Below are 14,654 nucleotides of genomic sequence, written 5' to 3'. Positions count from 1 at the left end.
TTCATCACGAATTCCCCTTTGGCTTGGTACCAAAGTTATTAAGGTACGATCGGTAGTTTTTTTTGTATGATTTTTGGCGCAAGGCCATATTTTACGTCACATTTTTTAAGTTAAATTACCATATAGCAGACGACATAACATGCATTTTGTCGGATATTATCAACCACATATATCGTTTGAAACATTCTACAAAGTGACTTATATTGTATGATATTAGAATTGTTTTTGTAAGACGCGTATTTTATTTACCATTGATTTCGCCGCCATTTCTTCGTAAGTTTAACTTTGTTTCAGTTAGACTTCTATCACATATCGCGCATATACTACATACTACATATTTGTTATCTTCTGTAGATTTTGGCTGTATTAATGATAACTACAGGTGATCAATTATTTATTTTATGCCGTGTAAATATTGATTATGAGCTACATGATATGGGGCTAAACCCAATCATAATAATGTAAATATGATGAAGGTACTACTTACTTTGTGTATTTACACAACAATAAAAACATCATACAAAAAATATAAATCCGTTACGTGAAATATTTGTATCATAAAATTATCATTTGCTTTGTAAATGCCAAGAAAGAAAAAGGATTACATCGGCTGTAAAAATAAATAGTCTATTGTCCTTTTCTATGAAAAATACATTTACATATGTCAGAGTTTGTGATGTTTTGTTTTGTTTTAATAATAAAGTTGCATGCCTCGTTCAAGGTAAGAGTTTAACGTTTGTTTTTCATTGATTAGATATAAATAGAAAACTATTATGAAACAATTTGGAAAACTACAAACGTTACTACAGTTTACGATGTACTAGTATATATCTGTACCATGCTCGTTGAAGCTATATTGTTACCTGAAATAACTTATTATTTGTATGATGAAATATCAAACTAATCGGGTAATATAAAATAACGATTGTAAAATTACAATCGTCCTCTTTGCTTTGGAATTTAACAGTAGCCTCCCTTTGAAAAAAACTTATCTCGCTCCGGCAAACCACATTATCACTGCTAGCCCCAAACTGGCATTAACCAATAACATTTGATTCCTTCGAAGCCCATTGTCGGACACATCGAAAATTCATTGAACAGCGCTCGTAGTTTAATGTGTATTTTTAATTCATTGGAACTACTAGCATTACAAAATAGTAACGAATTTACATGAAATAAAAACATACAATGGCGTCATTTGTTTCTGGCTAATAGTAAAGCATTTACACCAGTCGGTTATCATGCATTTTTGCAAGTAAATCTAGTCTGGACTTATTATAAGAAATAAAGTTAATCTGGAGATATATTTTGTGAACATCGGGAATATGGTGATATGTTACAAGTGTCTTCCTTGTTTCTGGATGAGTTTTATTTACACTTCCTGAGTTCCTGTGCAATTTACCGGATCGTAGTTTTCTGTAGCGTTCGTAGTTCGTTTGGTATATTTGTTTATTTATAATAGTTAGCAATTGCAGCATAAAATGAGATATATTACCTGATTTTTAAAACAAATAGAATACATTATAAAATACTTTTGATATCGGAATCAATATTACGGTATTTTGATATCTTTTCCTTCACGCGCCCTCGAAAACTTACGCTTGTGGACAGACGTCATATTTTCATTTCCTATCTTTTTCTTTGAGTGAAACCTTTTGGGAGGTATTTACCAACGGCTTGGTAGCGGTAACATCACTGTCATTCTATTTGGACCAAGAGACATCCGAAACCAACCCCTGGTCGAAGATTGGGAATTCTTCAAGTGGCATATCTAGGTCCAAGACGAAATCGTCCCATTGAACGAAGTCGTCAATGGCTGTGGCGAATGCAATCTCATTAAAATCAGATCTTAGTTCTCGCTGCCGTTTAGCGGTAGCGAGAACTAAGATCTGATTTTAATGAGATTGTGGCGAATGTAAATTGAAATAAATGTCCCGGAAGACACACATGTTCAGCAAACAATTTGCAGCCAACTGACATGTGTTAATGAGAGATGTCTTAAAAAATTCTTTGTAATCCGCTAAGAGACGTCCTTTTATTGGATTGTCGCTGGTCGTAGTCGGAGAAATCTCGGCTAAGGGAATTAACACCAGAATGGTCAGTCGTGAATGTCTGCGCATCTATTGCGCATCTGCAGCGGTACAGGGAGGTTAACAGCGGGGGGGGGGGGGACGTATCATATCTCTCTGCCACTACGCAGTGGTTCCTTACTCTTCGAAGTTGTTGAGGGATTCTAGAGTTTAGAGTGATGTTGGTATCCTTTACTTTTTGCCTTAGTCTTCTCCATATCGGTTGAATATGTTTGTACATACCATGACGTGAGAGACTGTTGTTTCCATGGTTTCAGGCGGTGTGTGGCTGGGGGCGAGCGACACTGCCCAGGAGGGACAGTTCATGTGGACGGATGATACTGAGGTTGTAGACCCTATGTGGCGTGATGGCGAGCCGTCCAATACCTTGGGCATACAAGACTGCTTACTGATTGGCGATGACAGGCTGTGGGATGACGTCTGGTGCCAAGAAAGTCATTTCTTTTTGTGTGAACTCCAAACAACGTCATGCTTGTAGAGACTGTATGGACACCACAGAGTGAAACATCTTCTGTATTTCTAGCTATAAATGCTTTACGAATTCATTATTTGATAAAATAGTACTCCATCACTGTTTGAAACTCCTGAATCTTCTATTTGAGACAGGGCGGTCGGGTGGCCAAGTGGTTAAAAGCGTTCGCTCATCACGCTGAAGACCCGGGTTCGATTCCGACAAGGGTACAATGTATGAAGCCAATTTCTCGTGTCCCCCGCCGTGATATTGCTGGAATATTCTAAAAGCGGCATAAAACCATACTCACTCACTCTATTTGAGAATATGATTTTTATTTGTCCCAGGAAGCACGGACGGACAAGTCATCTAAACGTGTTCGTTAGCCGTGAATTGAGTAATGTCCCTTAAGAGTGCAGAATCATTTGATTCTGGGTTCGAATCCTAGCTTAACCCTGATTACAACTCCAGGTTAATCAGCATCATATCCCTGCTCGTGTATTACACCAACATGGTGAAGATCTACTTCAATCGGACTTTCGTGCATTTCTTAACACCCTGTGATATAAATGTTAAAGTGTCAATAAACCCAACTCACTCACTCATGACTGGTCCAGTGATGCGCGTGAAGAACATCACCTGTGTTTGGATTCTACTGGACACGACAAACTGTGTTGAGTGTAAAGCGCATCACATATAGGGAGTCTGCTGGACACTGCAATAACATAAAGACAACAAAAAACATTCCATAATCATAAGAAATGTTGTCCATTGTGTACGTTTCCGACTACATTATAACCATGTGTTTGTGAATCAGTATCGAATAGTGATGATACCAGGTGTTTGCGAAAGGTGACCCACTGGTTGCACCCGTCACAAACACATGCAAAGGCAGGTCAACTGTTCACCTGAAAAAACATGGTAACAATTGTCTACAAGTTAAAACAGGAAATTGCATCGGGCATCATTTTTTGTGACTGATCTGTCAAATATGGAAATGTCCTCAACATGTATATCATGGAACTCTTGAAACGTTTTGAAAACTTTACTGATGCCTTGAATGGTGTAACCCTGATCAAAGAACTTATGAGCAAGAGTCGTATGACCCTTTATGAGTGAGTGAGTATGGTTTTACGCCGCTTTTAGCAATATTCCAGCAATATTACGGCGGGGGACACCAGAAATGGGCTTCACACATTGTACCCATGTCGGGAATCGAACCCGGGTCTTCTGCGTGACGAGCGAACGCTTTAACCACTAAGCTACCCGACCGCCCCTGACCCTTTATGAGATCGTCGTTGATAGAGTACGCTCGATTGTACCTCAAAGGTTGTGAAATGTAGACACCAAAGTCGGAGCTGCTGAAATATTGCTCGACGTATGGGGAAAGTTGACTAACTACAACTTGAAGTCATCCTCTTGCCATACACATTCTTGTGGAGAGTTTCTCGTCACTCTGAATCTTTATGCATAGAGGCAGTTTCACTGATGTCTTTTATTTTCTGTTCTGGTGGTTAAATCAAAGGAAGGGAATTGGCTATTATTGAGCGATAATAGATCATCAATATTGAATGTACGTAAAGCGCATCAAATACGTGTGTATGGATTCCTCTGGACATTGCCAATAGTACTGCGGGCATGTAAGTACAAATATAAACCGTCAAAGCCAGATAGTTCTCCTGTTTCATATCTCTCTATGGCATCGCTGTTGTCCATGTTTCAAATATAGGTGCACGGGAACCTTTATCTCGTCGATAGCCTATACAAGTTTCTTTGTTGTTCAATAAAGGTTACCAAGTATATCGTGCTCGTCTTCGATATGTCCGCTGGTTTGCTGTTAAAATAGGCTTGTTCCTTTACTGTTGTAACCAACGACTCTCAATATATTCTAATTCCAATATTCCACCTTCCTCACAATCCGAACGTTTGATAATGTCAAGAAGAGCCGAACAGATTGTTTGTGCAATATAGGTTTGTCAGTAAATTCAGTAAATTCAGTAAATCCAGTACATCCAGTAAATTCAGTAGATCCAGTACATCCAGTATCTCCAGTAAATCCAGTATATTAGTGCATCCAGTATCTCCGGTAAATCCAGTAAATCCAGTAAATCCAGTACATCCAGTAAATCCAGTAAATCCAGTACATCCAGTAAATCCAGTACATCCAGTAAATCCAGTACATTCAGTAAATCCAGCACATCCAGTAAATCCAGTAAATCCAGTAAATCCAGTACATCAGGTACATCTAGTATCTCCAGTGTCTCCAGTACATCCAGTTCATCCAGTACATCCAGTACATCAAGTACATCAGGTACATCTAGTATCTCTAGTATCTCCAGTATCTCCAGTAAATCCAGCACATCCAGTAAATCCAGTAAATCCAGTACATCCAGTATCTCCAGTAAATCCATTACATCCAGTAAATCCAGTACATCCAATGTCTCCAGTTAATCCAGAACATCCAGTAAATCCAGTACATCCAGTATCTCCAGTCCATCCAGTACATCCAGTATCTCCAGTAAATCCAGTAAATCCAGTACATTAAGTAAATCCATTCTCTCAAGTAAATCAAGTAAATCCAGTACATCCGGTATCTCCAGTAAATCAAGTAAATCCATTAAATTCAGTGCAAATATAGGTGCACGGGAACCTTCATCTCGTCGATAGCCTATACCTATTTCAGTTTTGTTCAATAAAAGCCACCAAGTACATCCTGCTCGACTTCGATACATTAGCTGGTTTGCTTCTGAAATAGGTTTGTTCCTTTATTGTTGTAACCAAGGCCTATACTATAATTCTTCTATTCATCTTCCTCATATGAGACCGAGCACTTAATAACGACAAGAGGAGCCGAACAACTACATGTAGTCCTCACAACATAGGTTTGTCAGCACATCCAGTAAATTCAATGAACATTTTGTTTGTGTGGAAAACATGAGGCAAAATATTTATTCAAGTATTTTTTGGAACTATATATTTAAAAAAAAGACAATCAGCCTCCACGCCAACTCGCCACATAATAGCAAATGGTTGATCGCTGAGACATCAGTGTAAGTTCTTATCAGGAGTTTCAGCTTGCGATGCATGGAAAATGCTAAGGACTTTCTTAACCAGCCACACCAGCACGAGGAAACTAAGGAACAACAGAACACTCTCTATAGTCAGAACATAGTTGTACCATAGAGGGGTAGCCTATTGCATCAGATAGCCAATGATCTGAGGGTTGACCATTCCACCCAGGCCAACGGATACGAAGATGACAGACATAATTTTTCCTGACAGTTGAACAAAGTCCTTCTCTATCCACGTCAGCATGGCGGGGAAACTTATCGAGATTGAAAACCCGACAGCACAAGTAGTGATCCATATGCCAACATCAGAGAGAAACATTCCAGACAGGATCATCCCCACCTGCGCCACGATCACCAAGATGAAGAAGAGGCCACATATCTTCATATCCGAGACGTAGCTGATGAAGAAGATGGCGGCAAGACGACCAAATGCATACGCAGCCCAGAACGTGGAGGTAATTCTTGCTCCCATGATCTTTGTCCACTTGAACTGTTTGACCACGTATGAGGCCAGGACACGGACGAGTCCTCAAAATCGTCCAAGAAGAAATAAAATATACCCAGAAGGCCAAGCGTGAGAACTAGTAACTTCCGGGATAACTTTTTCCCTTGTCTTTTACCATCCAATGCCTTAGTAACCTCCTCATGTCCCTCCTTTCTGGCAAAGAAGAAGACAACCAAGAAGGGAAGTGAGGATAGGATTGTCATTAACCCTGTCATCAGGAATGGCCATATGATGCTTGTTTCCAACGGCTCCTGTGGTGGTATGACCGATGCATTAAGAAGACCTGCTGGATCTGAGTTATTGGCAGCCAAAGACTCTGTTGAGTTTTGAACCCCGACAGCTAGGAGGGGTTCAAGGACAAAAGGGGAGACAATTCCCCCTAGTGACCAAAAGAAATGGAAGGCCTGCTCTCAACTCCCCACACTCTGAGAAGCTCCACGTTACTGCCTGCAAGACAACGTATTTGAAAAATTATTTCAATACCCCAGATCACTGGGGTAAGAAAAGAATTTGCTACCACATGATCCATACCAGATTTGAAATGTTGTGAAGTTTATACCGAAAAAGAAAATTGATTAATTTTAAAAGATAACGTGTCTGAGATACCCATCAGCAGTTGTGTATTATGCGAAATGTTTCTTTTATTAATTTTTTAAAGTTAAATATTTTAAAAATTAAACCATATAAAAGTACTCCATGAATGGTAAGCGCCAGTAAGTTCCTTTTTTTAACTTTCGATATTTTCAATTCAAAATCAATATATGATGAAATTAAACGATGTATAGTTCCTATTGTTCCTCAGTTTAAGTTTTATCCCAAGCCTCTGGCTCGACACTGAGTACCTCTATGGTAAAGTAAATATACACTTTATTTTTTCACAGTACCACTATTGCTAATAAGAAAATGAAATTGGCAGGCGTATACATTTGAATTCGTCATAGTTAATTAATGTTCTCTTATTTTAATCTCTGTAAATCTTCAAAGAAATAAAATTGTTCGTGCTGAAAGACATTTTACGTTGTCAATTGACAACACAGTTTATGTTGAAAAATTATCCCTCACTTTTTTCAACATGTAGTTCTAATTAGTATATAATTTAAAAAATGGCCAGAAAATATATCACCATGTTTTACGTTCGGTCCGACACTAAGACATTAATGAATAAGAATAACATAATCCATCATTTACAGGATGTCGCACTTGAAGATACTGATTACAACTGGTCTTCAGAAACCCATGCTTGTCGCAAGAGGCGGCTAACGGGATCGGGAGGTCATAATCGCTGGCTTGGTTGATGCATGTCATGTCATCAAAATAAATACGGGTGGTGCTTAACCTTTTCACGTGAATATATTGTCGTACTTGCTAGATAACGGCGTAAATGCCCACTCTTGTGCAATGCAAATTAGACAAACATCTGCCAGGAAATGCAATAGTCTATCGATCGGATTGGGAGGGAGATGCTTCAAAATATATATCTCCTTATGCGGCAATTAGCTATCAACTAGATGATTGTCTAACGCCTTTAACATATCAATAACGGACCCAATAAGAAGGATTCCGAAACATGATGGTGCAATATTTCTAGAAATTCTATGATTTCGACCCTTCTCAAATGGAACAAATATGCCTATATAGCCTATATGGTAGCCTAATTAATGTTCATATGAATCAGTTCGAAAAACTGGTGTTTGAGATATATAAGCAGAAAATAATATATAACAATTTATGTTCATTCCATTTTACATGTCACCCTTTGATAAATATACGTGTATTGTTTTGTATCTACCCATATCATGATATGATACAAGAATAGGTCTTCAGCAACCCATGCTTGTCGTAAGAGGCGACTAACGGTATTGGGTGGGCGTGCTCGCTGACTTGGACTCAAGCGCAACACACACACACACACACACACACACACACACACACACACACACACACACACACACACACACACACACACACACACACACACACACACACACACACAAATATAGGCATCTCTTATCACTCACGAGTCTCTGTTGATGGATGGATATCCTCATTTATCTCTCAATATATTGTTGCGTGAGCAAGAAGAGGGCAATATCATACTTTATAGGCTATGAATTCATTATAACATATAATGTATTTAATGTATAATTGTCCACAACCTCACTGGGTAGACACATACTCTCGGGACCCGTGAAGATCCGGGGTAGAATAGGTCTTCAGCAACCCATGCTTGCCGTAAAAGGCGACTATGCTTGTCGTAAAAGGCGATTAACGGGATCGGGTGGTCAGGCTCCCTGACTTGGTTAATGCATGTCATCGATCCCAATTCGTGGATCGATGCTCATGATATTAATCACTGTATTGTCTGGTCCAGACTCGATTATTTACAGACCGCCGTCATATAGCTGGAATATTGCTGAGTGCGGCGTTAAACAACAAACAAACCATACTCTCGGATTGGGGTGGTCTGTTTTGTCTGACCCTTGCCGCTAGCACGGAGAATGATCTGAAGAGGTTTCCATCAGGGCATATAATCAGCAATCCCAACCACTCCATCTCCTGGCAACACACTAAATTCCTCTGTGCAAACATTCACAACTAGAGGAAGAGCAGAGTCCAAGAAACTATCGACATCAGACGAACCAACAATCGATCAATCGTGAACAAGGAGGTTTCCTTCCCAGTGCACGGGACATGTGATCTATTTATCAACTCATTTTATCTATTGTAAAAACACATTACTGTGTATCCACTCTCGTATAACAATTGACATGTCCATCAAAAACTGGTTTCATGTGCATGTACATGTCCTGTTCACCGTCATTCACCCGATGATGAGGCAAGAAGAGCCCCTGAAACGTGTATGTATCATAAAGAGGTTGTTATTCAAAACACTGCTTATCGTGTTTACATCCTTCTTCTAAATAACCGACAAAGTTCAGCTTTACAATACAGCAGATACAAATAGCTGTTTAATCTTCTGTATGATAACAGTGTTGCATATATATAAAGTGTGACTCGCCTGGATCGATAGTCTTTGAATGATATAACTAGTGGCATGTTAAATCAAAGTATTTGAATCTATGATTCACCATGGTCACTGCTAGTAACACAGCGACAGCATATAAGACAGCTGACGGAACAAGTCCCTCCTCAGTGCCACGTAGATACAACGCGGACTGTGCCACGCATGTAGACGCTGGAGCTCACCTCGTTGATGCAAGCTCTTTCACGCTACACTCACATAGCCACCGTTGATGTCGTGCGGGGAGACATTATTACCAATATTCAGTTGTTTCCCGAACTGAATCGAAGTGAGTGAATGTTCTTTTACGCTACCATCAGAGCTATTCCAGCTAACCAGAGCTCGTCCAAACAACCTAGCGTTAACAGCAGGGGTGGCAATTCCTGAACTTGTAGGTGTGATATCGCGCGGTGCTGAAGTGAGTGAATGGTATTTTACACGACCATCACAGCTATTCCAGCTAACCAGAGCTCGTCCAAACAACCCAGCGTTAACAGCAGGGGTGACAATTCCTGAACTTGTAGGTGTGATATCGCGCGGTGCTGAAGTGAGTGAATGGTATTTTACACGACCATCGCAGCTATTCCAGCTAACCAGAGCTCGTCCAAACAACCCAGCGTTAACAGCAGGGGTGACAATTCCAGAACTTGAAGGTGTGACGTCTCTCGGTGCTGAAGAGAGCGGGAACTGTTTCAATATATACATCCTGTGCTGTTTCATCATTACCATGTCAGGCGTTTTCCAACTTGTCAATGCTTTATCCAGTATGGTAGTTAATGACGTCACTCCGATTACAATGACATCACAAACAGAGTGTGCATACAAGTGTTACTATGGCAACAGCTGTCTGTCGTTTTTCTACACTGCCGATAACAGGTGCTTTCTGTTGGACGAGATAGTGGAACTAGCGGACTCTCGTCTCACGGAGTTACCCAATACACGGTATTTCAAGGCAAATATAGGTACACCTTTTTTAATACTTTTGGGAGGCACAGGTGGCCCAGTCGTCTAAGGCACCGCGATTCGCTGTGCAGAGTTGCGTCCCTTGGGCACGCCAGAAACCTATGATTGTGGGTTCGAATCCCGGTTCGCCCCGATTATGTTTCTAGATTTGTCAGCACCATACCCGTGCTCGTGGGTTTCACCGAAGTGGTAAACGTCTGAGACCTGCATCACTTCGGGCTTTCCTCCCACATTAAGCTGACACGCCGCGATATAACTGGAATACTGTTAAAAAAGCGGCGTTAAACCCAACTCACTCACTCATACTTTTAGTGGGGTGGACGGGTAGCCTAGTGATTAAAGAGTTCTCTCGTCACGCTGAAGGCCCGGGTTCGATTCTCCACATGGGTACAATGAGTGAATATTGCTAAAAGAGGTATTTCAAGGACAATATACATGTAGATATACTTTTTTCATACTATTAGTATTTTTACGGTGTGCTGTTTTGTGACAGGGATACGTGAACGTATATATATCTGTAATTTGCTCGGTTTTGAGAACGAGGTATTCTCTTCCGCTGGAACTGTCATATCTTCAAAATGATGGAAAACGTTTGAAATGTCAGAAATGTCAAAATCCCTGTAACAGCAGAGCAAAAGAAGAATACACTTGAAACAGTCGTCGGGGCGGTCGGGTAGCCTAGTGGTTAAAGCGTTCGCTCGTCACGCCGAAGACCCGGGTTCGATTCCGACATGGGTACAATGTGTGAAGCCCGTTTCTGGTGTCCCCCGCCGTGATATTGCTGGAATATTGCTAAAAGCGGCGTAAAACCATACTCACTCACTCACTCACTGAAACAGTCGTCTTGCGACGCCTTTGTTCCCTGAGACGTCATGTGTACGTCACCCGTTGTGAGATACTCCTAGATATGATGCATGTCATATCGCCTGTGATACCCGCATCGTCACGACATGGCTGAAATATTGCCGATGTGACGTTAAACTTTAACACACCCACACTAACACTATGATACCCGCATCAAATACATCACCAACAAATAACCATTTCTTGTTTAGTTCATTTTTAGTCAGCTTAAAAAAATACCTTCTTTTACCCGGCAGTTTGTATTTAGAGATAATACTAAAATGTCTCAAAACACTGCTTTTGGGGATTGCATGAAGTATGTTGTCTTATATCTGCACAAGTCTTTCGCGAAAGCGGATTCCACAAGAGTTGTATATGAACTCATAGCAAAAAGATAATTTGCGATAGAAACTGAAGTCTTTTGTCAGTCTTTGCAGTTAGGCTTGATGTCTCACAATCAAATACACTTGTGTTTCTTTAAAGTTTATTTCGTTGATTACTGAGTATATTTTAAATTCCTACTGACAAAACTTTCGAAATGACAAATAAGTGAATCGTTTTCTTCAGGAAATGAAACTTGGCTTGGAGTGCGTTATTGCCTAACCAAATACATCTTGCATGTGCTACGCTATTTTATACATATCCCCTCCACCGCCTCCGCTAGATGTCAGTGTGCGTCTGTTTATCTATATTACAGTCAACTGTCTTGGATGCGCCGGCTACAAGTATATCCCTTCCACCCTCTCTGCTACATGTCAATGTGCGTCTGTTTATCTATATTACAGTCAACTGTCCTGGAGACGCCGGCTACAAGTATGCCCCCTCCACCCTCTCTGCTACATGTCAATGTGTGTCTGTTTATCTATATTACAGTCAACTGTCCTGGAGACGCCGGTTACAAGTATATGCCTTCCGTGCTCCGCTACATGTCAATGTGCGTCTGTTTATCTATATTACAGTCAACTGTCCTGGAGACGCCGGCTACAAGTATGCCCCTTCCACCCTCTCTGCTACATGTCAATGTGCGTCTGTTTATCTATATTACAGTCAACTGTCCTGGAGACGCCGGCTACAAGTATATCCCTTCCACCCTCTCTGCTACATGTCAATGTGTGTCTGTTTATCTATATTACAGTGAACTGTCCTGGAGACGCCGGCTACAAGTATATCCCCTCAATGCCTCTCTGCTACATGTCAGTGTACGTCTGTTTATCTATATTACAGTCAACTGTCCTGGAGACGCCGGCTACAAGTATATCCCCTCAATGCCTCTCTGCTACATGTCAATGTGCGTCTGTTTATCTATATTACAGTCAACTGCCCTGGAGACGCCGGCTACAAGTTCATCCCCTCAATGCCACTCTGCTACATGTCGATGTACGTCTGTGTATCTATATTACAGTCAACTGTCCTGGAGACGCCGGCTACAAGTTTATCCCCTCCACCCTCTCCGCTACATGTCAATGTACGTCTGTGTATCTATATTACAGTCAACTGTCCTGGAGACGCCGGCTACAAGTATATCCCCTCCACCCTCTCTGCTACATGTCAATGTACGTCTGTTTATCTATATTACAGTCAACTGCCCTGGAGACGCCGGCTACAAGTATATCCCCTCCACCCTCTCCGCTACATGTCAGTGTACGTCTGTTTATCTATATTACAGTGAACTGTCCTGGAGACGCCGGCTACAAGTTCATCCCCTCAATGCCCCTCTGCTACAAGTTGTCTACTCAGAAGCTGTCTTGGAGTGGCGCTAAAGCGAAATGTGAATCAGAGGGCGGTCGTCTGTTTCAAGCTGACACGTCACACAAGATGGCGTGGACATATCACAACATCAAGGTCACAGGTGAGGCTGTCATTAAATTCTCTTTATAATGTAGACCGTGATTGTTCGTGTTGATGTCTGACTCTCTATTATGGATGTGTGTGAGTGAGTATGGTCTTAGGTATAAATAATATTCTAGCAATATCACGACAGCGGACACCAGAAAAATGGGCTTTACATATTGTACCTAAATGGAGATTCGAACCCAGGCCTTCGGCGTGACGAGCGAACACGATGAGTGAGTGAGTGAGTATGGTTTTACGCCGCTTTTAGCAATATTCCAGCAATATCACGGCGCGGGACACCAGAAATGGGCTTCACACATAGTACCCATGTCGGGAATCGAACCCGGGTCTTCGGCGTGACGAGCGAACGCTTTAACCATTGGGATACCCGACCGCCCCTTGATCACGATCATGAATGAAAGGTAAGGCTAAACTACGAGATGGGGTAGCATGGGGGGTCAGCCATTGACTTGTGCGGAGGACACGGGCTTGATACCTTTGTGTCAGTCATCATAGATAACGCCATTTTACCGTGACACGTACACAACCGTGACGTTAGACATGCACCAATGGTTCTTGGATTTCTTAGCTACTTCTATGTTAATATAAAATTGATAAACTGGGTAAAAAAGATTGCAAGTGTCTGAAGGCAGCTTTTACAGAAGTCCAATGATTAACTGGAAACACTTCCGTCTGTAACTAAGGTAAATCCTATAACATCTTTGGAAATATTACCACAAGTTAAAGTTTAAGGTAGGGGTATGTGTCATGTGAATATAGGTTATAGGAATATAACTCGACTGAGGGCCAAAAGAAAGTATACCGGTGTTGTTGGGTTTTTTTAAATTAAAGCTTGAAAGAACTGATGTTACATTTGACTGTATATTTAACCATCACTCATTCCTGCAACAGTTTGTCAAAAGTAATCAGTGGTAAGCTAATTTTGTGAAATTGGTTCAATGTAGACATGGGTAAGAAATGAGTTTGCAACCACATGACCTCTACCATGTTTGAAATGTTTATTGATATATTGTATTATTCAATTTTATTGATTTTCAAAGATAAGATATCTAAGACACACATCAGCACTTGGGTATTATTATTTTTAAATTTTAAAAGTTTTAAATTAAATTATATTTTAAAACATAAAACATGTAGAACTATGATTTGAGTGCTGACTCAATAAGCCTACGCCCGAAAACCAAAAATCACAATTTACCATGCTATATAGAGAATACTACACTCATTCTCGTTAGATACCATTTTTACGAAACGAGTGGACTTTCTATGGTATCTGACCGAGCAAAATAAATAAACAAATTACCATGCCACCCTCACACCACCCACACCTACCAGAGACCATCTATTATATGGTCTCTGCCCATACCCACCAGTTGGAATTGTTAAGATCCCTTGAAGGCCTTCGACGTATCATATCTCTCTGCCACTACGCAGTGGTTCCTTACTCTTCGAAGTTGTTGAGGGATTCTAGAGTTTAGAGTGATGTTGGTATCCTTTACTTTTTGCCTTAGTCTTCTCCATATCGGTTGAATATGTTTGTACATACCATGACGTGAGAGACTGTTGTTTCCATGGTTTCAGGCGGTGTGTGGCTGGGGGCGAGCGACACTGCCCAGGAGGGACAGTTCATGTGGACGGATGATACTGAGGTTGTAGACCCTATGTGGCGTGATGGCGAGCCGTCCAATACCTTGGGCATACAAGACTGCTTACTGATTGGCGATGACAGGCTGTGGGATGACGTCTGGTGCCAAGAAAGTCATTTCTTTTTGTGTGAACTCCAAACAACGTCATGCTTGTAGAGACTGTATGGACACCACAGAGTGAAACATCTTCTGTATTTCTAGCTATAAAT

The 14,654-nt window shown here is 40.9% G+C and overlaps 1 pseudogene; it reads right to left on the bottom strand.

The window, feature by feature from the left end:
* Nucleotides 1-5,586: 5,586 nt before the first annotated feature.
* Nucleotides 5,587-9,844, bottom strand: LOC125377018 (annotated as a pseudogene).
* Between the last annotated feature and the right edge of the window lie 4,810 nt (nucleotides 9,845-14,654).

The sequence above is a fragment of the Haliotis rufescens genome, unplaced genomic scaffold (genome assembly GCF_023055435.1).
Source record: "Haliotis rufescens isolate VD_foot unplaced genomic scaffold, xgHalRufe1.0.p SCAF_8, whole genome shotgun sequence".
NCBI classification, from domain to species: domain Eukaryota; kingdom Metazoa; phylum Mollusca; class Gastropoda; order Lepetellida; family Haliotidae; genus Haliotis; species Haliotis rufescens.
This window is presented reverse-complemented; position numbering and strand designations above follow the sequence as displayed.